The sequence below is a fragment of the Bactrocera dorsalis genome, chromosome 6 (genome assembly GCF_023373825.1).
Source record: "Bactrocera dorsalis isolate Fly_Bdor chromosome 6, ASM2337382v1, whole genome shotgun sequence".
In the NCBI taxonomy this organism is placed as follows: Eukaryota; Metazoa; Arthropoda; class Insecta; order Diptera; family Tephritidae; genus Bactrocera; species Bactrocera dorsalis.
In genome coordinates, this window is record NC_064308.1 from 30,201,294 (window position 1) to 30,228,399 (window position 27,106).

General features: G+C 38.4%; 1 protein-coding gene and 1 pseudogene across 2 annotated transcripts in view; both read right to left on the reverse strand.

Annotated features, from left to right (window-relative positions):
- Positions 1-27,106, reverse strand: part of LOC125779382 (uncharacterized) — a 554,603-nt gene that overhangs the window by 400,859 nt on the left and 126,638 nt on the right. The gene's annotated exons all lie outside the window — the stretch shown is intronic.
- On the reverse strand, positions 1,411-4,001 carry LOC125779326 (uncharacterized; annotated as a pseudogene).

A 27,106-nucleotide genomic window follows, 5' to 3' on the forward strand; every position in this document is an offset into this window, starting at 1 on the left:
GCATGAAAATCCTAACCTCAAAAAAATCACCCGTTATTTATTGAATAATCTTTAATAAAATCAACATTTAGTTAAGTATTAAAGTACAGACACAACGAATGACTAGTCAAGAAATAACTTTGTAACTTTAATTAAAATTATAATATAAAATAAAATAAAGTACGATTCGCAGAAGAGCCCCAATGTTTACAAATTTATTGTAACGAACCCTGGACAGGGCGAGTATACCTCAGCAAGTTATAACGGGTGATTTTTTTGAGGTTAGGATTTTCATGCATTAGTATTTGACAGATCACGTGGGATTTCAGACATGGTGTCAAAGAGAAAGATGCTCAGTATGCTTTGACATTTCATCATGAATAGACTTACTAACGAGCAACGCTTGCAAATCATTGAATTTTATTACCAAAATCAGTGTTCGGTTCGAAATGTGTTTCGCGCAAATTTTGTTCAGCGATGAGGCTCATTTCTGGTTGAATGGCTACGTAAATAAGCAAAATTGCCGCATTTGGGGTGAAGAGCAACCAGAAGCCGTTCAAGAACTGTCCATGCATCCCGAAAAATGCACTGTTTGGTGTGGTTTGTACGCTGGTGGAATCATTGGACCGTATTTTTTCAAAGATGCTGTTGGACGCAACGTTACGGTGAATGGCGATCGCTATCGTTCGATGCTAACAAACTTTTTGTTGCCAAAAATGGAAGAACTGAACTTGGTTGACATGTGGTTTCAACAAGATGGCGCTACATGCCACACAGCTCGCGATTCTATGGCCATTTTGAGGGAAAACTTCGGACAACAATTCATCTCAAGAAATGGACCCGTAAGTTGGCCACCAAGATCATGCGATTTAACGCCTTTAGACTATTTTTTGTGGGGCTACGTCAAGTCTAAAGTCTACAGAAATAAGCCAGCAACTATTCCAGCTTTGGAAGACAACATTTCCGAAGAAATTCGGGCTATTCCGGCCGAAATGCTCGAAAAAGTTGCCCAAAATTGGACTTTCCGAATGGACCACCTAAGACGCAGCCGCGGTCAACATTTAAATGAAATTATCTTCAAAAAGTAAATGTCATGAACCAATCTAACGTTTCAAATAAAGAACCGATGAGATTTTGCAAATTTTATGCGTTTTTTTTTTTTTAAAAGTTATCAAGCTCTTAAAAAATCACCCTTTACTTGTACGAGTAAGAAGCAGGGACAGTAAAAAGCTTCGTTACAACTGAAGTATTAAAAAACAAAGATTGTGTTTATAAATGTTTAATATTTTTTTGTTTACCTATAAATTTCACGTTTGTACATCACAAATTTAAATGTGATGTCACAAAGCTTTTGATACCCCCCTCCCCCCCTTGTCACACAATGTGACTTCTGAATGATACCCTCCGCCAGTGTTGCCAACCTCAGAAAACTAAAAAACCACAACTCGCCTAAAAAAAAATTAGTAGAAAGCGGTAGGTAAAGAAAAAAAGGCAGATTTCATAATTTTGCTCATATAATTAAATACTAAACAACTTTCTTAGTTACTAGAACTCACATCATTTGATATATTTATAATCGCAGCAACATAAAACCAAAATCAAAGTAAAATTATTTTTCAGTTTCATTTTCAATTGCCTCGTATTCAATATTTCAATATTTTCACACTCATTTTTATTTTTAAAATCAAATATGTTTTTGTTGAATTTCTTTATGTGCTTTTCTGTGGCTTCGAATGAATAGCAATCAGTTATTTCGGATTTAGTGTGTAATACTCCTTTAATAGTTGTAGTCGATATTCTATTGCGTAATTTGGTTCACATAATATTTATAGCAGAAAATAACCTTTCTACGGCGGCGCTGCTATGTGGTAGGCACAAAAGCTTCTTTACCAATTCACACAATGTAGGGAATGTTTGAGATTCGTCTCCATTTCTTAATTCTTGTACATGTTTCCAAAAGTCGAAAATATCGGGAGTTTTGTTTTGGTCGAAAGAAAAATCGACATTTCTTAACATTCGCCATTCTCTATCCAGTTTTGTTATATTATTTGGACAAATCTTTGGGAAGAAATAATGTAAATCTGCAATGGAAGGGAATTTCTTTTTTATTTCAGAATCCAGAATTGCTTTGGGATTTTGCATCTTCAGACATTTTAATGCTTGACGGTCTTTGTCGTCAAAAGGAAACCTTTTTAATATCTGTTTTGCAGCCTCGATATAAAACTCCTTACACTTTAAGTAGAAAATTTTCAGCTGTTCTTCCTTTAGTTCTCCTAATTCTCTCTTTATTCTGATCAAATTTGGCACCTTTCCACCAACGTATATATGTATGTTGCATCGGTAAATGTTTCTGCTCACTCGAGAAGTCAAGGTTTAATATTTTAGTTTCTTTTGCGTGTAAAATATTTTGTGCTTCATTTTTTTCTCGTTCAGTGAGATTCAAACATGCAGTTTGTACAAAGCATTCCTAGATCGTTATGTATGCGGTCAGTATTTTGTCGTATAGGAAATATAATTTCGGAGTCTCGGATTGCATTTCTTTATTGAGATCGGTAAATATAGGTAATGCAAATTTCAAAAACTCCAGGTACAATTCAGTTGCCGGTTCGAGAGCCTTTGAGAGAATTGATTGCGCAGAAAGTAATCTATCTACATGAACTGCAGCTTGAAAATACAATTTTATAGCTGGTAATTGTTCCAGAAGCCTATTTACTACCTCAATAAGCGACAACCATCTGGTTTGGCTAGGGTGGAGTAATTTGTGTGGTTTAATATTTGAGAATGCTTGAAATGTTTTGAAATCTCCAATAGGTTTTGGCGAATTTTGCACATGATTATATCGTCTCTACAGAATTTCTCACATGCGTATGAAGCGCATAGGTTAAAAGAATGACAAATGCACTTCATAGTAAAAAGGTGAGGTATGTCATTTTTAGACAAAGTGACCAATGAATGCTTATCTCCAAACATAACGTTAGCGCCATCAGAAACAAAGCCTATCATGTTTGATTTGTAAGGAATATTTTTTTCAACAAAATATTCTACTATTTTGTCATACAACGCTGTTGCTGTACCATCTACGATTGGTATTATTGTCAGAAATCTATCTTCAACGCTGAAATCTAATTTTACTATTCTAGCGACAAGCGCAAAAATTTTTTTTCGTAGATTTATCTGTGCTTTCGTCAACAAGTAATGCAAAGCAATTGTTCTTTAACATCTCTATTATATTTTCTTCAGCTGTCTGCCCAGTTACATTAACAATAATAGCTCTAGCTTTTGTGCGGCTTATAGATAATTGTTCGGCAATTTTCGAATCTGGACATACAGCGCAAATCAATTTATTCAAATGAGATGCTTTGTTAAAAGACAGATTATGCTCAGCAATAAAGTAGGCCATTTTTACTTCACCCGCTTTAGCTGCAATTTTTGTATCTTGTGAGTTGGAAGCTGAGGTAAACATTGATGTCAGTTTTTGTTGTTTTTGTAACTTCAAACTATTCTTCGCGTGTTTGGTTGAATCTTTGTGTCGTAGCAGTTCGTGTATACCACATTTTCTGTCGCAATTACACGCAGAACAAAAGAAATAAGTTTCACCTTTAGTGCTTTTCTTTAACCAGCCTTTGAACCTATAATCTTTTAACCACCAATTTACGAATTTCTGTTCATATTTCACATTTTTCTTCTTAGGACGACTTTTTCCAGTCGATGAATCACTACTCATTTTATCAAAAACTTTGTAATTATTATTTTTTCAAAATAGACGCCGCAATTCAAAGAAACTGTTCAAGGTGTTGTGACTTGTGACTATAAAACAATACCTAAGCAATACAATAGGCGTGCAGGCTACACGGTCGGTGTAGCTGTTATTCATAAATAGGGATTTCCCCGTGCATAAAAATATAAAGAAGATACTGCCATCTAGTGTCAATGCGTTTTATTACGTAGTGGTTTGTCATTGCGTTTTATTGCGTAGTGGTTATCAAAAATTGTTTGCATAGTAGTGTATTAGGTGGCGCTGAACGCGAAAAACAGTAGAAAATAAGAATGAAACAGAAAATATGGTTATCAATGTGAAAACAGCAAATCTACTGTTAAAACAGTAGGGTTGGTAACGCTGCCCTCCGCCACCTTCAAGGTGTGACGTAATTTATGGATGGCCCCTAAGTTGTCGTAACGTCTTGGGATATGGGTGATTTTTAATTGTTTCTACTTTTTTGGGATCAGTTTTTATAACATTATGTGATACAACGTATCCTAAAAGTTCAACCTCGGTTTCTATAAATTTTGATTTTTCAATAGATATTTTCATATGGGCTTCTTCGAGGGTTTGTACTATACATATATTTCAAATGAGATATATGTATGTTCCTTTAGAGTTTTTGAATATACTATTATGTCGCCAACATATACGTGACAAATACATTCATATAAAATATTATTCATTGCTCTCTGAGATATACTTGGAGCATTTTTAAGTCCAAATGGCATTCTTAGGTATTCATTCATTTCGAATGTCAAGAATCGATTCTTAATCGACTTCGACTACTGAAGATCGATTACAAAAAATCGATTATTTTACGAGAAAACTCGATTTTCGAGTAGAATGGGAATCGAGTTTACCATCCCCACTGGCAGCCATCGCGTGCACATATAATAACCTCCGCACAATAACCACCACAAAAAAATTATTTTTTTTCCATGTTATTTATATGGAAAACAGAAAATTTGAAAGAGGCACCTCTTAATATTAATATTAAGAGCTCATCTTTTGAATGACGTTGTTTTTTACATTTTCGAAAGTTTTGAGCCTGTTTTTCAGTTGAAAAAAAAAGGTTGCCTCAGAATGACACACCCTAGTATTCATATTTTCCGTTATTTACAGAAAATGCTGTTTTTTCTATATCGTCTTCTCTCATCAATATCTGACGAAATCCAGACTCTAAATCTATTGTGGAAAAGTATTTTGTTTAATGCCGTTCAACTTGAGCGTTAGATGTTGAATGGTTTGGTTTGGTCATTTAATGTTCAATATATAGCCGTTGGAATAGAGCTTTTGCTGCTATGCAATTAACCCTGCATTACTAACCTCAAATCATGTCGCGTGGTTACTAACCATGGGTCTTATCGACCCTCATTTGTATTATCTATTAAAATCGTTTAAACTTATAAATTGCTAAAACGTATACGTCTTTTAGTATATTGTAGTATTTTATTTTTAAATTTATAAAATTATGTTTTAAAAAATTAATTTATGTACTTAAATTGAAATTAAGTTTGTATTCATTACAACATAGCTAATAAAGTGCAAAAAAAGTTATCCAGCCAGATTCCGCATAAAATGATAAGTTTTAAAGATATTGACTTCAAATAAAGTGCATTTGAAACCTGAAATATAAAAGTAAAATGTTAAAAAGAAAAATTGGAATGACTAATGCAAAAATTTTTCAATTATGTAATCTAATCGACCCAGACTATTTTTCAAAACAATTTTTTATGCATAATATTTTGCATGTTTCTTATTCTCATTATTTATAAACGTTTAAATATGTACAAATTTAGATTACATATATATCTTGCGTTAAAAAATATTCTTTATTTTTTGTTAATTTAAAAAGTTTGCGTGTCTGGGTCGATTCGACCCTGAGGTTAGTAATGGAGGGTTAAATACGAGTATACCGTGCGATTCTGTACTGTGATACAGTTTCAAGTCTCTAAATTTGAGATTTTAAGTTAGAGAAAATTTATGACGCTTGAGACGAATTTGCTATTCTGTAAGTGACAGTCACAAAATCTAACACATTTCATTATTCAGAGATGTTTTTATACTTGAATGAAAATAAATATTTCGATAACAAATATTAAACTTTCTATAAATTATAACAAAAAACATAATTATCAATAAAAATAAAAATATATGTTGACTTTGTTTCATAATATTTACGAAATTTATGTAAAATTGGTCTATTTTTAACCTTTATGTGTTTGTCTGCTTACAAAATATAAAAAAAACGACAATCGATTAATGATCTCTATTCGGTATATTCAAAATACCAGACAAGAGTTCTTTTTAGTTTTGTGACCTGCTAACTATCAGGTCTCAAATTTAAGGCAATGTTTTGAGACTTACGCTAGAGACTGTTTAGTGACGGGGCCATCCATAATTACGTCACACTTTGAAGGGGGGGAGTATCATTCAGAAGTGACATTGTGTGACAAAAAGTGTTGTGACACCACATTTCAAAATTTGTGATGTACAAAAGTGAAATTTATAGGTAAACAAAAAATATTAAACATTTATAAACACAATCTTTGTTTTTTAATACTTAAGTTGTAACGAAGCTTTTTACTGCCCCCGCTTCTTACAAGTAACGGGTGATTTTTTTGAGGTTAGGATTTTCATGCATTAGTATTTGACAGATCACGTGGGATTTCAGACATGGTGTCAAAGAGAAAGATGCTCAGTATGCTTTGACATTTCATCATGAATAGACTTACTAACGAGCAACGCTTGCAAATCATTGAATTTTATTACCAAAATCAGTGTTCGGTTCGAAATGTGTTTCGCGCAAATTTTGTTCAGCGATGAGGCTCATTTCTGGTTGAATGGCTACGTAAATAAGCAAAATTGCCGCATTTGGGGTGAAGAGCAACCAGAAGCCGTTCAAGAACTGCCCATGCATCCCGAAAAATGCACTGTTTGGTGTGGTTTGTACGCTGGTGGAATCATTGGACCGTATTTTTTCAAAGATGCTGTTGGACGCAACGTTACGGTGAATGGCGATCGCTATCGTTCGATGCTAACAAACTTTTTGTTGCCAAAAATGGAAGAACTGAACTTGGTTGACATGTGGTTTCAACAAGATGGCGCTACATGCCACACAGCTCGCGATTCTATGGCCATTTTGAGGGAAAACTTCGGACAACAATTCATCTCAAGAAATGGACCCGTAAGTTGGCCACCAAGATCATGCGATTTAACGCCTTTAGACTATTTTTTGTGGGGCTACGTCAAGTCTAAAGTCTACAGAAATAAGCCAGCAACTATTCCAGCTTTGGAAGACAACATTTCCGAAGAAATTCGGGCTATTCCGGCCGAAATGCTCGAAAAAGTTGCCCAAAATTGGACTTTCCGAATGGACCACCTAAGACGCAGCCGCGGTCAACATTTAAATGAAATTATCTTCAAAAAGTAAATGTCATGAACCAATCTAACGTTTCAAATAAAGAACCGATGAGATTTTGCAAATTTTATGCGTTTTTTTTTTAAAAAAAAGTTATCAAGCTCTTAAAAAATCACCCATTATAACTTGGTGAGGTATACTCGCAATGTCCAGGGTTCGTTACAATAAATTTGTAAACATTTGTAAAACGATTCGCAGAACATACTTTATTTTATTTTATTTTAAAAAAGTCAAAGTAACAAAATTGTCTCCCGCATTATTGTTTCAACTTTACAACATTTTAAAGATTTTCATTTAGACGCAATTTATATAGCTACAAATGCCCCAGGAAGGAGTGCATTTAAAAGAGTTGAACGACGCATGGTCGCGAACTTACTGGTGTACTATTAAATCATGATGATTTTGGGTCACATCTTGATTCAAGTAATCGAACTACTGACTTAGATCTAGGAAAACGAAACTTCGAAAGTGCGGGCAATGTGTTGGCTGACATTTGGAGCAAGTTAGTCATTGATAATTTTCCAGTCGTTGCTGAATGTGTTGCACCAACTGTTACAGGACTGGATATTGAACAGGTTATGATGTTGAAAAATAATGCTACTTGGTATCTAAATCATGTACGTGGGTCACAATATTTTTTACAAATATTTAAATGTGAAACTATTGCATGTTGCGGTGTAAATCTCCAAGCATCATCCCATCTGAAACAAGTTCCATATGATAGTTATTGCCCTAGTGTCGAGTCATACTTATTTAAAAGATCGTGTAGCATATGTGGCCTATATTTTTCTTCATAAAAAGCCACCAATCAACACAAACAATCACATAACAAACAAGAGCTGTTACCTATCGCGAAAATTCGTCCTCAAAGAATTGCGGTTAGACGTGCCCGAGAGATTCTCTGTTTAATGAATTATGACGATGCTTTATGGATGGAAGAAGGCGATGTTGATACGAAAGATGTTCCTGACATCCAAATTCAGAACGGAAATGAAGTGCCTGATTTACCAGTAATAACTGATATAAAGAAGTGGGTCAAAAGTCCATGGAGACAAGATGATTAAAAATGAATGAATGATGATGAGGAATGCACTGCGACCTTTGGTCTATTGTGCCCTCTCCTTACTCACATTGACCCATTACAGAAGTCCAGTAGACTTCCTGGCGATAGCGAGGTAATGCGATCCCTATCCGGAAACAACACTCCAAGGGCCTTAGATCTGTGTCTACAGACTGCTGTGCAGTCAATCAGCAGATGCTCCGGGGTTTCAGGCTCCATGTAGCAGAAACGGCAGTTGGCGCAAGCTGATAGGCCTATGTTATGCAGATACCTGTTTAGCTTGCAGTGACCAGTGTACCATGCGACTTGCAGCCTGAGTTTGTTCCTGGGGAGGTTTATTACAATTTTGAACCTTTTCAAGTTGTATCCTCCCTACACTCCTGCACTAGAAGCGATTTGATCTCGTAAGAAGAGATCCCCTTTAGCGCCGGAGGTTTTTGCGATGGAGGTTTTTTTCTATACACCGGCTTATGGCATAAACTTCTGCCTGGAAAATGCTCGGGAACTTACCCATGTGTATGGAGAGCCTAGTGCGTGGGCCCACAATCCCTGCGCCGATTCCCTTCGACACTTTCGAGCCATCGGTGTACCACCCCGTAGTACTGTTCCTCAACAACAGCTCGAGGTTGGAATCGTTCCAATCGTCTTTGTTGCCGATGGTAACCTTAAACTTTTTCCTGAGGTTAACCTTTTTGGTAGCACTATCTCTCGGGAGGAGGGCCAATGGTAAAATGCCACTTATCTTTTCCATCCTCTGAGATGAGACTACCTTGCCTTTTCCCCACCCCTCTGCCGTTATTTGCAGAAAGGTGTGTTTGGCTACCTGACCGATAACCAAATGAAGCGGAGTAAGTTCGAGAAGGACCGCCAGTGTTGCCGTTGGACAGGTACGCATTGCGCCCGTCATGCAGACCCAGGCCAGCCGCTGTAGCTTCAGTAGCTTAGTCTTAACCGATGTTTGCGACGCTACTGAGGCCCAGGCTACCGCACCTTATGTGATTATCGGTCTCACTATCATGGTGTACAACCACCTGACTATCCTTGGCTTTCAACACCAGAACCTTCCTGCCAGCCGATTGCACACCATTAAGGCTTTTGTCGCCTGCTTCCACCTCAAAGTATAGTATAGCATCAACCCGAGGTATTTGACACTGTTGGTCATCCCTATCTCACTGCCCCCCAGTGAGAGAATCCTAAGACCGGGTAGGATCCTGCGTCTCGTAAACGGGTCTACTGACGTCTTGGAGAGGTTGACATTCAGTTCAAGCTCCCTGCATCACCCCTTTGCTAGATTGAGACCTCTTTGGATCAAGTCACAGAGAGTGTCTTCATATTTGCCTTTTACCACCTTAACTTTTACCCTTGGCATCGGATCCCCCCTAGACTCCACAGCAGGGGTGATAACACACCCCCCTGTGGGCAGCCCCTTGTTGTGCCGAGACGAATTCTGCTATCACCTACTGTGGTCCAAGCAACCCCTGTGCGCAGTACGGCTTCTATCCATCTATGCACTGGTGCCGCCACATTCCTTTTCTCCAGTGCTCTGGCTACACTCTTGTGGGACGTGTTATCAAAGACACCTTCGATGTCCAGGAACGCGCAAAGCATCACCTCCCCATGCTCCAGTGAGCTCTCTATTTCAGAGGTCAACTGGTACAGAGCAGTACTGGTAGATCTACCCGCACTGTGGGCATGCTGAGCGGCATGCAGCGGTGAACTCTTCAGCGCCTTCGTCCTTATTTCCTGGTCCACGATCTTCTCCATAGTTTTTGTAGGAAAGACGTCAGACTTATTGGCCTAAAAGATTTCGCCAACGAGTAGTCTTTCCTTCCTACCTTGGGTATGAAGATCACTTTCGCTGTTCTCCATACCTCAGGGATATACGTCATTGCGAGGCTCTCTCTCAGCAGCCGAACTAGGTGAGGCAGCAGAAACTACTCCCCCTGTTGTAACAGCGCCGGAAAGAGGCCATCCATCCAATCTTTCAAACGAGGCCATCGCCCACCGGATCGAGTCCGCCGTAGACAGCTGTTTGGCGATAGTCCAATCCTCGCGGGATGGCCTGCGTTCGATCACTGGTGGACAGTGGTCCTCCCGAACTGTTTCCGAGAAGTGCGCCGGCAGAAGCTCCATGGCTCTGTCCTCGGAACAGGTGGTAAATGTCCCGTCGTCGCGTTTGATTGCTATCTCTACGTCCTTTGTGCCCCTGGCCAGAGCTTTATGCAGCCGCGCCTCTTCTGGCGTAGTGGTGACATTCTCGCAGAATCTCCTGAAGGTAGCCTGCTTTGCAGACCTAATCTCCTTATGTATAAGGTGAGATAGCTCCGGTATTCTGCCCAGACCCCCGTACGTTTCGCTCTGTTAAATAAGCTCCGTACCCTTATCCGGAGGTCTGCTAGTTCCGTTGTCCACCACGGACAGTCCCGTCTGTCTGTGAGCACTTTTGAGGGGCAGCTGCCATGACAAGCATTAATTACAGCCCCGTTCAGGTCAGAAAGCCTTTTCTCCAGCCCAAAGCCTGAGACGTTATCATCTCTTTGCTCCATTCTGCTTAGCTCATTTCTTAATACATCCCTGAAGGCGTCCCAACTCGCCTTCCGAGGATTGCGTCTGGGGAAGAATTGTCTAACCTCTACCTTTAGCTTGAACCTTATAATCCTTTGGTCTGACAAGAAGGGCTCCGTCGAGACTCTCCATTGCGAGACCAGTCCGCTTGCAGGCTCATTGCTTTTAGGTAAAAGTGGGTTCACTCCCTACATTCCTATTCCTAAATTACTGCCTACAATATTATTCTAAAAGAGACTCACCTCTTATGTTGCAGTCGGTACTGCCCCATTCCGAGTGGTGAACGTTGGCGAAGCATCCTATGTTGAGGGAGAGCCTGTGCAGTCTGCAGTGCTCCACCAGCCTTTCCACTCTCTCCGGGGGTGCTGTAGGTGCCTCCCCTGGGAAACATGCTGAGGCCAGGACGAAGGCCTTGCCTTCAAAGTCTCAAATCCTTCGTCAGGAACTCTGAAATACGGAAGAAATCAATGTTATTTCTGACAGCTATACACGTTCTAGGTCTCTCGCTAGAGAGATCCCGGATTACCTTATTTGCCTCCGTCTTGAGGCCTTTGACCTCTCCTCTGTGGACCCAAGGCTCTTGGATCAGCAGTATGCCCAATTTTTCCACTGTGAACCCGCTCGTTATGACAGCTGAGGCTGCGGCCGCGAGATGCAGGTCCACTTGGGCAATTTCCTCATTGACGGCCGTTATAAAATGGGTTCGAGGAAGGCAGATCCTCTTCCCCACCGTCCATCGTACTGCTGTCCATAGGGTCTCCTAATCCATCGAGGAGCTCCTGCGTGGAGGGTAGCTCTTCCGTCTGACTGACTTCAGGGACGCAGGTAGTCGCCGTTGGCATCGCCTTCTCAGTCCTGCTTCCGCAGGGCTGCTCATGAAATTCTGCTACCTCCGGGGCTGCCCCAGACACTTCCTGCTTATCCGAGCCCTGGCTTAGGAGAGTCGCAGGCGTTGCTGCCCCCGTGCTCCCGATGGCTGCAGGCCTGTGGGGCCGCATGACTACCGTGCTGATCCTGTAGTACACGCGGAAGCTCGCTGCCCGGACGTACCTGTACGAATCGTCCTCGATGTACAGGCACAATTTCCAACCTTTCATTCCTCTGATCTCCTCCATTTTGCTGCTTGCGACGCGCCAGGACGAGATGCTGAGTCCCCGGCTCTGGTTTTTCACCAGACCCAAGGCGAACTCGTAGGGTTTGTCCCCGCACCGAGGGAGGAAGATCGTCATGCTATGCATGATTGGCAAATCTTCCGCCCTCTTCGCGCAGAGGACAGGGCCCTTCCAGCCTCCCAGCTTTGGAGCGTACTCCTTCAGCCAGTCGGCGGACGCCTCGTCCTTACAATCCACTTGCAGCATTCCTCCTTTAAACTCTACTCCCAGGAAGGACGCCGCATAGTCCTCCCCTCTAAACACCTCCTCCATGAGGAGGTCCTCGAGCACGGTGAGCTCCTCCGGTTTCAACGACTCTGCCGGATAGTTAAGAGTCAGCACAGCCATGCGAATGCCTTTGGCACCGTCCGCATATCTGCGCCGCCCCTCCTTCACACGGTGCGGAGCCGGTCCAGATTGTTGGTCTCCGGCTGCCTTTGGATTTGTGCCCCTCAACCTTTTGGAGCTGGAGAGCTCCTGCGGCGTAATTTGGCCGCTCTTCCGGCTTAGGAAAAGTGTTCGCGGGACTTTCGTAAGTAATGCCGAACGAATTTTTTATTTTGTGTTTAAAAATCTTTATTATTGAAATTTACATTTCGGTTGGTCCTTAAGAACTAACTACATTCTTTAAAAACTACTTATATTTATATGGTTCTTAAATTTTCGATTGCAGACTCAGCAGAACGTCAGTTCAACTCATTCATAAGTTTGTGAAATCAATTAAGTCAACGAAATCGATCGTTGCACCAAAATTATTAAAATAAACAAAAGCGGAAGTATCGAATTACTATTGCCGTGATCAATAAATTTTGGCTGTTGTATACAAAACAAAATTAATTAGGTTACAATGTTGCTGTGCAAGCAAACAATTGAATTTGTAAGTTCGGAAATCAATAAATTTGATCGGTCTGCAGTTTTATTGTGTAAACAACTGAAACTGTTTGTTTGTCATTTGCCCCTTTTTATTGGAAGCGAGTTGAACGACTCAATGGAATGGGAAGTGGACGTAACTCCTCCCCCATTTGACTGAAAACTCTCCTGAGTTTTATAATAAATTCTGTTTTGTTATTTTTACCTTTTTTGTAATAATAAAGAAATGTGAGTATTGTTATAAAAGTTATGACACTGCAAGCTGAAGCAAGTCCGCTAGAAGTGTAATTAATTTTGTTGCGTCAAGCGACATATCTACAAATTTATACCTAAAATAAAAGTAATAAATTAATTATAAAATATTGAATTATAAAGATTATAAAAATATTGAATTGTTAAAAATTAAATTAAGAAAATCTATTGTATACTTACCTTAATAATCCATTTGTAATACTCACCTTACTTATCTCAACGTAATCTATTACAATATTGAACAAAAGTTGAAGATAATCATATTTACCCCTTTTTTAATACATATTTAGATTACCACTACTTTAAGCCGTTAGTTTTAAGTTAGGCTTAGCAATTAGATTAAGTGAAATAAAGAAGCTATTGTTTTTCGAACCGTTGAACCGAACGCACGCTTTTTCGTTACCGGACAATTTATAAGTATTTCTCGCGACAGGTAATTGGGGTAATTTAAAATTGCGCATCCCTAACTATTTATCGTGTTTCAAAAACACTTGAAACTTTTCATGGCGCCCGAGCAGGGACTAGTGCGTAATTAAAAAATTAAAAAAAAAAAAAATTGTTCTAAACTGAAATACAATTAATAGTGTAAAACAATTAACAGTGACTTAATAATTATTTCGAACCAATTACCTGTTCCGACTTTCGGCTTTCGGTTTTCGGCTCGGCTAAGTGAAATTAGTGAAAAAATATATAAAATAAATAATACATATGTTATATACATAGTTAAACACCTAAAATAAAAAAGAAAAAAAAAAGCCAAAAAAGCGAGGCATATACATATACATAAAAAAAAAAGTGATACTTACCTACATAAAGTGAAGGTGCGAGTTTAAAAGTGGAGTGATCCCGATATACAGTGAGTGAAGTGATATGTACAGCAGCAAATAGTTAAAAACGAAACAAAGGAAATTGAAAAAAAAGGGAACCTGCAATAAATAAAATATACATTCAAATTTATATACATAACTACAATACATACGTGATACAGAGTGTGTGCTAAAAACAAAGAAAAAATTTTCTACTTACCTGTACTACCAAATTTCTAACAAGAATAAAGGGAAATAAGGAGAAAAAAACGTGCAGTGTGGTTGCGAGAAAAAAATCATATACATAAATAACGGGTGATTTTTTTGAGGTTAGGATTTTCATGCATTAGTATTTGACAGATCACGTGGGATTTCAGACATGGTGTCAAAGAGAAAGATGCTCAGTATGCTTTGACATTTCATCATGAATAGACTTACTAACGAGCAACGCTTGCAAATCATTGAATTTTATTACCAAAATCAGTGTTCGGTTCGAAATGTGTTTCGCGCTTTATTTTGTTCAGCGATGAGGCTCATTTCTGGTTGAATGGCTACGTAAATAAGCAAAATTGCCGCATTTGGGGTGAAGAGCAACCAGAAGCCGTTCAAGAACTGCCCATGCATCCCGAAAAATGCACTGTTTGGTGTGGTTTGTACGCTGGTGGAATCATTGGACCGTATTTTTTCAAAGATGCTGTTGGACGCAACGTTACGGTGAATGGCGATCGCTATCGTTCGATGCTAACAAACTTTTTGTTGCCAAAAATGGAAGAACTGAACTTGGTTGACATGTGGTTTCAACAAGATGGCGCTACATGCCACACAGCTCGCGATTCTATGGCCATTTTGAGGGAAAACTTCGGACAACAATTCATCTCAAGAAATGGACCCGTAAGTTGGCCACCAAGATCATGCGATTTAACGCCTTTAGACTATTTTTTGTGGGGCTACGTCAAGTCTAAAGTCTACAGAAATAAGCCAGCAACTATTCCAGCTTTGGAAGACAACATTTCCGAAGAAATTCGGGCTATTCCGGCCGAAATGCTCGAAAAAGTTGCCCAAAATTGGACTTTCCGAATGGACCACCTAAGACGCAGCCGCGGTCAACATTTAAATGAAATTATCTTTAAAAAGTAAATGTCATGAACCAATCTAACGTTTCAAATAAAGAACCGATGAGATTTTGCAAATTTTATGCGTTTTTTTTTTTTAAAAAAGTTATCAAGCTCTTAAAAAATCACCCTTTACATATATACATTTGTACTAACTCCCGCTTTCTTACCATATTAAAACGTACATATGTACGTACAAGTGCGTGCTGAAGTGCTTACCTGAAAAAGAGACAAACAAAACATACATAAGTGTAAGGAAACTGGGAAACGGTAGGTACAGTGGTTCAAAAACAAAAAAAATTCCACCAAAGCGTTTGAAACAGTTTCACATGAAAGTACCGTGAAAAAATAATAACAATTATTAAAATTAAAAGTGCCGGTCTAACGCTAATTAAAAAAAAACCGCTAGACAGTGAAGTGCCGCTAGTATCTACCGCCTTTTGTGCCGTACCACTAAAAGTTACCGCATCCAGTGCCGCTACAAGACTCCGCAAGATTATATCGCAAAGTGTCCAGTTTTTACAACATCACTTCGCTGCTGTCACAACGTCGCTGCTGCCATCAATCCGCTGCCATCACTCTGCCGCTGCCATCAAGTCGCTGCTGCCATCAAGCCGCTGCTACCATCGTCGCCGCTGCTGCCATCGTCGCTACTACCATCAACCCGCTGCTGCCATCAACGCCGCTGCCGTCGTGGGAATGAGCTGCCGCTGCATTCTGTGCAAAAGAGAAGTGAGCGCCGGCAAACAGCCGACGCACCAGGTAACGAGTGCGGATTATTGAAAGTGGTGCAAACAAACGAAAATTCAAATAAACAACAAAGTGCACACTTTCAATTTTTGGCTCTCCCTTTTTTTCACTATATTGACATTCTTACATACATACATACATACATATATAACAATATATACATATATTATATATTATACAATTGAACCCCACGTATATTTTTTCGCAATTTTTTCGAACCGCGTTTGGAATTATCGGTCGTTTTTTCGCAGTTTCTCTCGATTTTCGTTCGGACATTTTCCGATTAAATTACTTTTTTGTGCTATTGCTCATTTTGCGCATTTATCGGTTTGGCTTTCGTATACTTGAGAATCGATATTATTTTTTTTTCGTTTTCGTCACCGATTCCAAATATATTTGTTGCCGACTTCTATTGTTATTAGTTTGGCTTTCGTATATTTGGGAATCAACATTTATTTTTCGTTTTCGTTATCGATTCTCAGTACATTTGTTGCCAACCGTTATAGTCTTTTTTCGGAAATTTTATTCAAACAAGCAAAATGAGCAAGCCAAAGCCAACTCTCGCAAACCTATCTCCAAGTAAGGAGTTGACGGACTTAAAATCGTTAAGACGTCAAAGAACGGTTGCGAAAAGTAGTATTTTGCGCATTAAAACGGACCTTCTCGAAAAGACTATGTCTTTAGATCCAATAGAATTGGAATGTCGCTTAGATATATTAAATTCACATAGTGAAAAATTAATGAAATGCCAATCAAAGATTGAAGAAATTGATGAGGACGACATGACCCGAGGGGAGTTAGAGGACATCATCGTTGAAACGAAGTCCATAATAAAGTCAATTTTAGCGAAAAATAAAACTTCATTTGCCGAAACATCTTTTGTAGCTTCTCACAGCTCAAGGCTCCTTAAAATGAATTTGCCGAAATTCAAGGGAGAATATTCAGAGTTCAAAAATTTTATGAGTTTGTTCGAGAGCTTGGTTCATAACGATCCAAATATCCCAGATATTGAAAAATTTAACCATTTGGTTAATTGTCTATCTGGAGAGGCTTTGGGAACAGTTAAAGCGTTTCAGATGTCGGATGAAAATTATCCGAAAGCGTTGGCAAGTCTCAAAAAAGTTTATGATAATAAATGTTTGATATTTTTCAATACAATATCTAAACTTTTTGAGCTGCCAACAATCCCAAAGCCTTCTGCGCCTTCCCTGCGTTCAATGATTGACGAAGTGTCCGCGGTACATGATTCATTGCTATCGCTGGGCGATGAAAAACAAATAACGAACGCAATAATCATACATATTGTAATGACAAAGGTTGACCCTGCCACCCGATCCAAATGGGAAGAAGCGCTGGACTATGACAAACTGCCACTGTGGAAGGACTGTGAGGCCACCTTAAATCGAAGATACCAGCAGCTGTCAGCGGAAGGAGCATCACACTCTAGGACGAAGCCCATACCTACAAGCAGTGCGCATCATGGGAAACAACAACAGATGGACAGGACCAAATCGGCGCTGGTTGCTGCAAATACGAGGCAGCCTCTTTGCCAACAGTGCAAATCGAGGGATCACCATTTGACTGCCTGCCCCACCTTTAAGGCGCTTCCGGTGCAGCAGAGGTTCGAGTTCGTGAAATCGGTGCCCTTATGCATAAATTGTTTGCGTAAGGTTCACACGGTTTCCAAATGCAGAGCAGAGCGTTGCCGCATATGCAATCGATCCCATCACTCGCTGTTGCACCAGTATCCAGTGTCCTTCCCCGCTGTACCTCATCCGCAACCATCAACCACACATGCCATGCATACAGCCAGTATGGCGGATCGGGTCATGTTGGCAACAGCAGTAGTTCTAGTGAGGACCAGCTGCGGAGATTACCTGCCTGCGAGAGCCTTGCTGGACTCAGGCTCCCAGGTCAACTTTATGACGGAGGACTTGGCACAAAAGTTGCGGATTCGACGTCAGCACAAAACATTAAGCGTAATTGGAATTGGCAATTCCAATACAAAAGTGGGGTCGAAACTAAACGCGTTTGTCAAGTCGCGGTTAAACAATTTTGAATTTTCGGCGGAATTCTGGGTAATGCGATGCATTTCGGCAAATCATCCAGACCATAACATCAATGTTAATGGCTGGAAAATTCCGCACAATATTGAATTGGCGGACCCAGAATTCCACAAATCTAAAAAAAGTGGATATCCTATTGGGTGCTGAAACATTTTTCGATCTTTTAGCTGTTGGTCAAATTAAAAATGGTCCTAACCAACCAACTCTTCAGAAAACCCTTTTAGGATGGATTGTATCTGGCAAATACGCCAGTAATATAAGTTCTCCTCCCAGATTACATAGCCCATTATGCCAAGCTGAAGAAGACTTAACGTCAATCGATTCAGTAGTCCAAACATTTTGGGCTCTAGAAGAATTACCTTCAGAATCAAATGGCATCAAATTCACAGCAGAGCAACAAGAGTGTGAAAATTTTTTCGTTAATACTACTCAACTATTGCCTTCAGGACGGCTTCAAGTCAGAATGCCCTTTAAAGTTGACCGTAAGTTACTCGGTCACTCATATGAAACCGCAGTTCGGCGGTTTCAGGCCCTGGAGAGAAGGACATTAAAAGATCCAGAACTTCGCAAAATGTATCTGGACTTTATGAATGAATATAGAGCATTGGGTCACATGAGCCCAACGAACAATAAGATCCCGAGTGAGCCACACTACTTCATTCCGCATCAATGCGTTTTAAGGCCCGAGAGCACAACAACCAAACTACGTGTTGTATTTGATGCTTCGAGTCGATCTTCAACTCAAATAGCGTTGAATGAACTTTTGATGGTAGGTCCAACCATCCAAGAAGAGTTATACTCAACTCTTCTTCGTTTTCGCTTACATAAGTATGCATTAACAGCGGACATTACTAAAATGTACCGTCAAATAATTATGCATGAAGAAGACAGAAATTGTCAGCTTATTGTGTGGAGAGAGCATCCTTCTGAGCAAATTCAAATTTTTCGTCTCAACACCGTTTGCAAATGCTCAGTGATGCCAATACAATGAAATACCTACTCGGTTCATTGGCCATCAAAAGAGACTTTTATGTTGATGATTTATTAACAGGGTCCGAAAGTTTTGAGTCTCTAGATCTTTTGAAAAGTGAGGTAATTAAAATATTAAACTCGGCAGGATTCTCCTTAACGAAGTGGTGATTGCACTGAAAAGTCATTAAACTTCAATGACAAAAGTTCCACTAAAACGTTAGGAATCCATTGGTTGCCGAAAGAGGATTTGTTTCGATTTGTTTTAGATGACAATTTTAATGATCTGCGAGCCACTAAACGAAACATATTGTCAGTTTCTGCTCGCCTTTTCGATCCTCTTGGATTACTAGCCCCACTAGTTACCAAAGCAAAAATCTTATTGCAAGAGCTTTGGATCCAAAAACTAGATTGGGATGAGTCGATTCCATTGCGCCTTGACAGTAGCTGGCAGAACTTTAAAGCCAACCTAATGCAGCTCTCATCACTAAACATTCCTCGTTACGTAAACGTTGAGTCGAGTGCCATCTGCCAAATACATGGCTTCTCCGACGCCTCAATAAGGGCGTACGGATGCTGCATATACATACGAAGCCAATCTGCTAGTGGTATTAAATGCATGCTGCTTACTGCAAAGTCTAGAGTGGCTCCGCTGAAGACCAAATCTCTTCCGCGTCTTGAGCTCTCGGCAGCACATCTTCTTTCGAAATTATGGTCAAGAGTAGCGCCTATGTTGAGTCGACATTTCGAAAATATTACATTTTGGACAGACTCTGAAATCGTTTTACATTGGATTAAAACACATCCATCTTCACTACAAACCTTCGTCGCAAACAGAGTGTCCGAAATCCAAGAGTTGACTGACAAAGTACATTGGCGACATGTGCCAACGAAACAAAATCCTGCGGATCAAGTGTCTCGGGGTTGTAACGTGGACGAATTGAATAATTCGATATGGTTTGGCGGTCCACAGTTCCTCCTAGAAGACCCTGCATTATGGCTAATTAATAACCACTTCCAGCTCTCACCAGAAAACGAAGCATTAGAGAAGAAGAAAAATACATTTACATTAATTTCGACTGCTGAGAAAAATTCAATATTGGACCTCATTGACAAATTCTCTTCTCATAAAAAATTGCTTCGTGTGGTCGCATATATATTACGATGGATCAGGCGACCACCAAAATCCTCCAGGGGCCAAGATCTAACTTCAGAAGAGCTAAACTTGAGCTTTCTAAAAATTGCACAGGTGGTCCAACATTCAGAATTTTCGGATGTTATTCAAAAATTGCATAAAGGCACCACCCTACCCGCAAACTTGCAAAAACTCAACCCGTTTTTGCATGAGTACTCGGATAAGTCGCTGTCGTTCAAACTAATCCGAGTAGGAGGTCGCTTATTAAATGCACCTCTCCCATACGATGCCAAATTTCCGCTTTTATTAAATAAAAGTTCGCACTTCGTTATAACGTATTTACGGTTCCTGCATATTCGAAATCACCACGCTGGGGCTAAAGCGTTGGTTGCGCTTCTTCGAGAACGCATATGGCTAATTAATGCCCGAGAAGCTTGCAGTAGAACCGTAAGAAACTGTGTACATTGTTTTCATTACAAGCCGAAGTTGCAAAACCAAATAATGGGAAATTTGCCAGCCGAAAGACTACGAGCACTACGGCCCTTTCTTATATGTGGCGTAGATTTTTGTGGTCCGATATACACAACTCTAAAAATACGCGGTCGACCACCCGTAAAAACATACATTGCAGTTTTCGTTTGCTTCACTTCAAAAGCAGTACATTTAGAATTAGTTTCGGACCTATCTTCTAATTCATTTATTTTCGCCCTAAAAAGGTTCATTGGACGCCGAGGGATGCCGACGAAGATATTCAGCGACAATGCCACCAACTTCGTCGGCGCCGACCGCAAGCTGCGCGAGCTGAAAGAGGCGTTTCTAGCAATGGGCCTAGAACTGCAGAGACTCGCAGCAGACGAAGGGTGCAGCTTCACCTTTATACCACCGCGGGCGCCGCACTTCGGCGGGTTATGGGAAGCCGCGGTGAAGTCCGCCAAGCATCACGTCGTTCGCGTAATCGGCAACGCGCTACTGACCGCAGAGGAACTGTCAACCCTACTGGCAGAAGTGGAGGCCATCCTCAATTCTCGGCCCCTAACACCGTTGAGCCAGGACCCCAACGACGGCGAGGCACTAACCCCAGCGCATCTGCTGATAGGGTGCTCCCTACGAGCATTACCTCCAGAGCTAGTGCCAGTGGACCCAGTTCGTTGTTGCGAGAGATGGCAACTTGTTTGCTGTCTCAAGCAACAGTTCTGGCGACAGTGGTCCAAAGTATACCTGACGGGACTTCAGGAACGCAACAAGTGGCTGCACCCCACTCGCAATCTGCAGCTCAACGACCTCGTCCTCGTCCACGAGGACAACGTGCCGCCACAGCAGTGGGTACTCGACCGCGTCGTCGCCACCGTCGAAGGGCAAGACGGCAAGGTGCGAGTCGCAGACGTGGCGACTAAGGCGGGCACAATTAAGCGTCCCATTCACAAGCTGGCCCTGCTTCCAATGGAGGTTGAAGGAAATTGATCCTGTCAAGGTGGCCGGTGTTGCGTCAAGCGACATATCTACAAATTTATACCTAAAATAAAATTAATAAATGAATTATAAAATATTGAATTATAAAAATTATAAAAATATTGAATTGTTAAAAATTAAATTAAGAAAATCTATTGTATACTTACCTTAATAATCCATTTGTAATACTCACCTTACTTACCTCAACGTAATCTATTACAATATTGAACATAAGTTGAAGATAATCATATTTACCCCTTTTTTAATACATATTTAGATTACCACTACTTTAAGCCATTAGTTTTAAGTTAGGCTTAGCAATTAGATTAAGTGAAATAAAGAAGCTATTGTTTTTCGAACCGTTGAACCGAACGCACGCTTCTTCGTTACCGGACAATTTATAAGTATTTCTCGCGACAAGTAATTGGGGTAATTTAAAATTGCGCATCCCTAACTATTTATCAAAAACACTTGAAACTTTTCAAATTTTTTTTATGAAATCTAAGTTCTTCAATTTTTAATACGCTTTTATTAGCTTCACTTGTATGTATGTATGTATATATGTATGTATGTATGTATGTAACTTTTTTAAGTGGTACTGAAACGTAGAATATTTGAGCGACACTGTAGGAAGGCAATCGTAAGTTTATCAGCTCACCAAAAAGATGCGCTTAAAAGTATGCAACATCTATATAAAACTAGTTTTAGTGACATTTAAATAGCATACTGATTTGGGCGTCGACCGTTCATAAGATGCAAGGTTGTACAGTAGAACATGCAGTAATTTATCTGGGCTCTCGACTGTTTGCTGCTGGATAAGCTTATGTAGCACTTAGTCGTTGTAGGTCGTTGGACTGTATTCGAATTGAAGAACTGGACTGTTCAAAGTTGACAGGTAAAACCCCATGTAACAGTGAAGCTTTAGAAGAAATGATTCGATTAAGAAGTAATAATTCGTAAAGTCGTCAATAGAACTTGGTCGCAAATAATGTAACAATTAGTCAATGAAAGGTTACGAGTAGATATTAAATGCTGCCTAAGTATCGATTTACTAAACCAATACTACCTTTCATAGTTCATATTTTAACAAAATTTTGGGGTTTCTCACATCAAACTAAAAAATTAAAAATAGATATAGTTTAAAAAAACTAAAAAACACGCTTTTAAAGCATATCAAACTAAAAAGTGAAAAATAATTCTTTGTATAAACTAATAATAATAATGAAGGAAAAAATCCTGCATTATTGTGAGAAAAGCGTGGGGTGCTTTGTATATTTTTCATATATCGAGCATGCCACGATTTTCGCACAATAATGCAGGAATTTTTCCTTCATTATTATTATTAGTTTATACAAAGAATTATTTTTCACTTTTTAGTTTGATATGCTTTAAAAGCGTGTTTTTTAGTTTTTTTAAACTATATTTATTTCTATATTTTTAATTTGGTTTGCAATGAGTTCATCAAACGTTAACTGAGTTTTTGTATTAATGAAGAAAGTGCCAGGCATTGTGAAACTTTCACGGAATTCATTATTATAGTTGTAAAAGATTATTCCATTTATTTCTATTTTACAATTATTGAACGTGATTAAAGCATTACTCTTTAATGTTAATTGTCTTTCATTACATGTATTATTAACTACTGAGTTGACATTGTTTTTCAAAATTATCAAGCCTGGTCGTATTTCTTTAGTTTCTAACTTATGATTTTTAATTCTTAAACAAGTTTTTGTGAATATACATAATTGTGATATTTTTAAATTTTATAATAAAGATTCATTGTTATAATCATACGTAGTTCCATTAATTTTTATAATTTCTTGGGTTTCAAATAAAAGCTCTTCATGTTGGTAATTTGGTATTGGTATAAATAAAGATCTTTTTACTTTAATTATTTCGTTTGGTATTTGTATAACAAAAATTATTTCATTATTTTTATATTGAGCTGTGCTAACTTTAATATTTTGCATTTTAGATAAATCTATATTATAACGAATTATTTCTTCTCCAGTTGGTATATTGTTATTCATTATATTCATTTTTGCAGACATAAGGTTGTTTTATATGTGTTCAACATTATCTAATAAAATATTAATTTTTAAGAGAGTATCAAGATACATTATTTTTCTTTCTAATTGTTGATCACTTGCAGCGATTTCATTAAATTTTCTTGTAAATTTTTCCCTATCTCCATTTATAGCTTCTTTAAGTTTTGCAATTGTTGTATTAAATACGTTATTTATTTCTATATTTTGGTTTGAATTTTCTATTAGTGCATGGTTATTCTCATCTATTGTTTGAAGATGTTTTTCTATTTCTTTTCTGTCGCTATGGTCCATTGTACCATATATGTATGTAGCTATTTCATACCTGATCCTATGATATTAATTAATCCTCTTCGTTGTCTATGTGGGTTAATAGTTATTAATTTCGATTTAACCTTATTATTATCTGTAATTTGTACGATATTATGTTCAAGAGTTTCAGTAACTTTAATAATTTTTAACGGGTTGATAATATGCAGTATTGTGCTGTAATTGACTGTTATCTTTGCGTCTTCAAGAGAAATTTCAGTAAAACCGTTTGTACCATCAACGTTTTCCATCATTGGGGTTTCGTTGATCAGTAACAGAAATGTCATTAGTGTTGTAATCGTCAGTATTGATATTACCTGAAAATTTGGTAGTTCTTTTAATAATAGCTGTGTGAATGTTGTCGATTGCCATTTTTTTGTATCTGGGTTCCTGTTTGTGTCTAACAGCTTTACAGTTTTTTACATATCCCTCCCTGTCGGTGTGTTGATAATTTTCTCTTCTAGTGTTAAGCTTTTCGATTTGTTTTTCTTTTACTGTTTTAAGTCGTTCAAATATTTCATTTTTATCATAATTACCGTTTGCAATATCTATTGGCGTTTTCCCTGTGGTTGAATATATGGATTTGTTATACCATTCGGTGCATTTATATACTTTTTCCTGAACTGACAATTCCGGCGCTTCTATTTCTATTATTCTAAACCTTTCGCCTAAAGTATTATGAAATCTTTCGACGTCAGCATTGCCAGTGTGAGAATTAGGTTTTGTAAAATGAATTTCTATTTCTTCTCTTCTAAGGAAATCCTTTACATTAGTTGAGTTAAATTCATTCGTCTATCGTATTTGGCTCTACAACAAACATCGCAATTATTAATGTATTTTTGGATAAGTTGTTTTAGATTTTTATAGTAAATTAAATTTTTTAGTCCTTGATAATTTTCATTAATCCCACCATGCCCTGTCTCTTCTTTGTGATTTTTTAATATATCTATATGTTTCTTCTCCATTTCTCATGTCTTTCGCATGATATGTGCGTGTATTATATGGTATTACTGAACTTTTCTATTAGTTTTAATTGAACAATGTTATAATCGCTGTCCGAGATACCTGAGTATACTACTTTTCCCGTTTTAATAAATCTTCTAAAAATATCTCTCATAAATCCACTTTTTATGTCGTCTAAACTTATATATATTTTTCGTTTATTTCCAATTATTTCGATTTCAATGGTTTTACTTTCCGTTAAGATAATTTGTGTATGAAAACGGTTGACAACTGTGTATAATATAACAAAGTGGTCATTATTTTCTTTTTGTTGAGAATGTATAGTTGCACATGTACTCATATTGTCTACTTCGTTTTCTCTTGTGCCAATGAATTCTGGATTTTCAGATTCTATTGTTAAAATTTCTCCGGTATCGGCGTTTAATCGACTAAGAAAATCAGCTTATGTATTTTCTTTTCCTTTAATATAGCCAATGTTAATATCATATTCACCTAGCTTTGCAACCTGGGGTTTATATCTTTCCCTTTATATTTTGTTTGCAACCATTTAAGTGGCTGATGGTCAGTCATAAGGTCAAAATGTCTGCCATATACATATGGTCTGAAATAATTAATGCCCCATACGATAGCCAAGAGCTCTTTGTCTGTGGTGGAATATTTTTTTTCATGTTCATTTAGTGTTCTACTAGCATAGCATATTGGATGATTTTCCTGCGTTAAAACTGCGAAGCGAAGCAAGTAGCGAAACAAAAAGTAAACAAAGCAGCTACACCGAAAAAAGTTTTCATAATTAAAAAATATGTTTATTTTAGTTTATTTAATTATTTTATTAATGTCAATTTCATATTCATAATTTTTGATTCTGATTAAATCGTATATGGGCGCCCTTTTTTCGCTAAATAAAGAGTAACTATAAACAACGCCTTTTTCTTTTGTTTACCCTTTTCTTCAGTATCAACTGCTTTATAAATGTTAATTTTTTTTAAACTCACTAATTTTTTTTTCTCTTTCGGAAATTTCAAGATTAGAAATATCTTTATGAAAATTTAAAAAATGCTTTTCTAAATTGAAAAGACGCTTACTCTTAAAAGTACTCTTGCACAACATACATTGCGCAAGATTATTTTCATTCATTTCATAAAAAATTGATCCATTTTTTTGCTCAGTGCAAGAACAAATTTTGCCGTAGCGAGTGTCTGATTTGCTCTAGCGAACGAGTAACATGGATAAATTGATACGAAACTCTTTGATTCGAGAGAGCGCTGTCAAAGTCCACATTTTTTATAACATTTGCCAATGATGCCACTATGGAAGAAATGTGTTAGGGAATTTTTAGTAAATGTTTTGGGAGTTTGTAATTTCCACACCACCGCTGAGGTATACAAAAGGCGCGTTACCGAAGTTAGTTTTGGGTGCTCGGTTCCCCTATAGGCCTATATCACCCATATAGGTACAAAATAAAATCACAACATTTATTAGTATTTCGATACTTTCTACTAGTATTACATTTATTTGTACTTATAATTTATAATTATAGTAATATTTACATCTACTACGCTACTCCAAAGAACATATTAAATTGGATCTATTAAATATTGTTACGAATTTACTCTTGCTAGTTTACTTTGCTAGGTTCGTATCTCTGGATTGACAAATAAAATCAACACTGTTTAATTTAATTCAACAACTCTTTATTTCACAACTCGTCTACACTATAGCAGTTTACTCTTAGCACTGATTGATTACGTTGGCGCTGCCACGGCTTATATAGCCACGCACTTCCCGCTGATGCCGACGTGTCCTTCTAGAATATCGCGTCTGGAAATTACCAGAACATACGGCTATAGCCACGCACTTCTCGCTGATGCCGACGTGTCCTTCTAGAATATCGCGTCTGGAAATTACCAGAACATACGGCTATACGGCGCCAGACGTAAGCAGACAGTCGCGGCGCCAGACTCAGCAATTGTTTACCTAGACAAGCAGACAGTGCGGCGCCAGATGTCTACAACAAGACAAATGCTATTCCATATACCTACAGCTATTGTTCATAATCAGGGATGCATATAGCAATACAAATAAAACTTAATACTACTTTTTGTAACACTGCCCTCCACTAAAGCCTAATCGTCCCGATTAGGCACAAATCCTCTTGAACCAAATGGGGCGAGCCTCTCCAAATGTACTACTTTCATTTTACATCGTGCTTTTCCATTTCTTTGTATGCGGTATACCACGTCATTAAGTCGTTTCATCACCATATAGGGTCCTTCCCAGGCTGTCTGTAGTTTCGGGGACAAGCCTTTCTTTCGAAGTGGATTGTACAACAGGACCAGATCACCTTCTTCAAAACCTTTTGAATTTGCCGCTTGATCGAACCGGTCCTTCATCTTATTGCTCATCAGATGCGTATGCTGTCTTACCATTAGATGCAATTCATT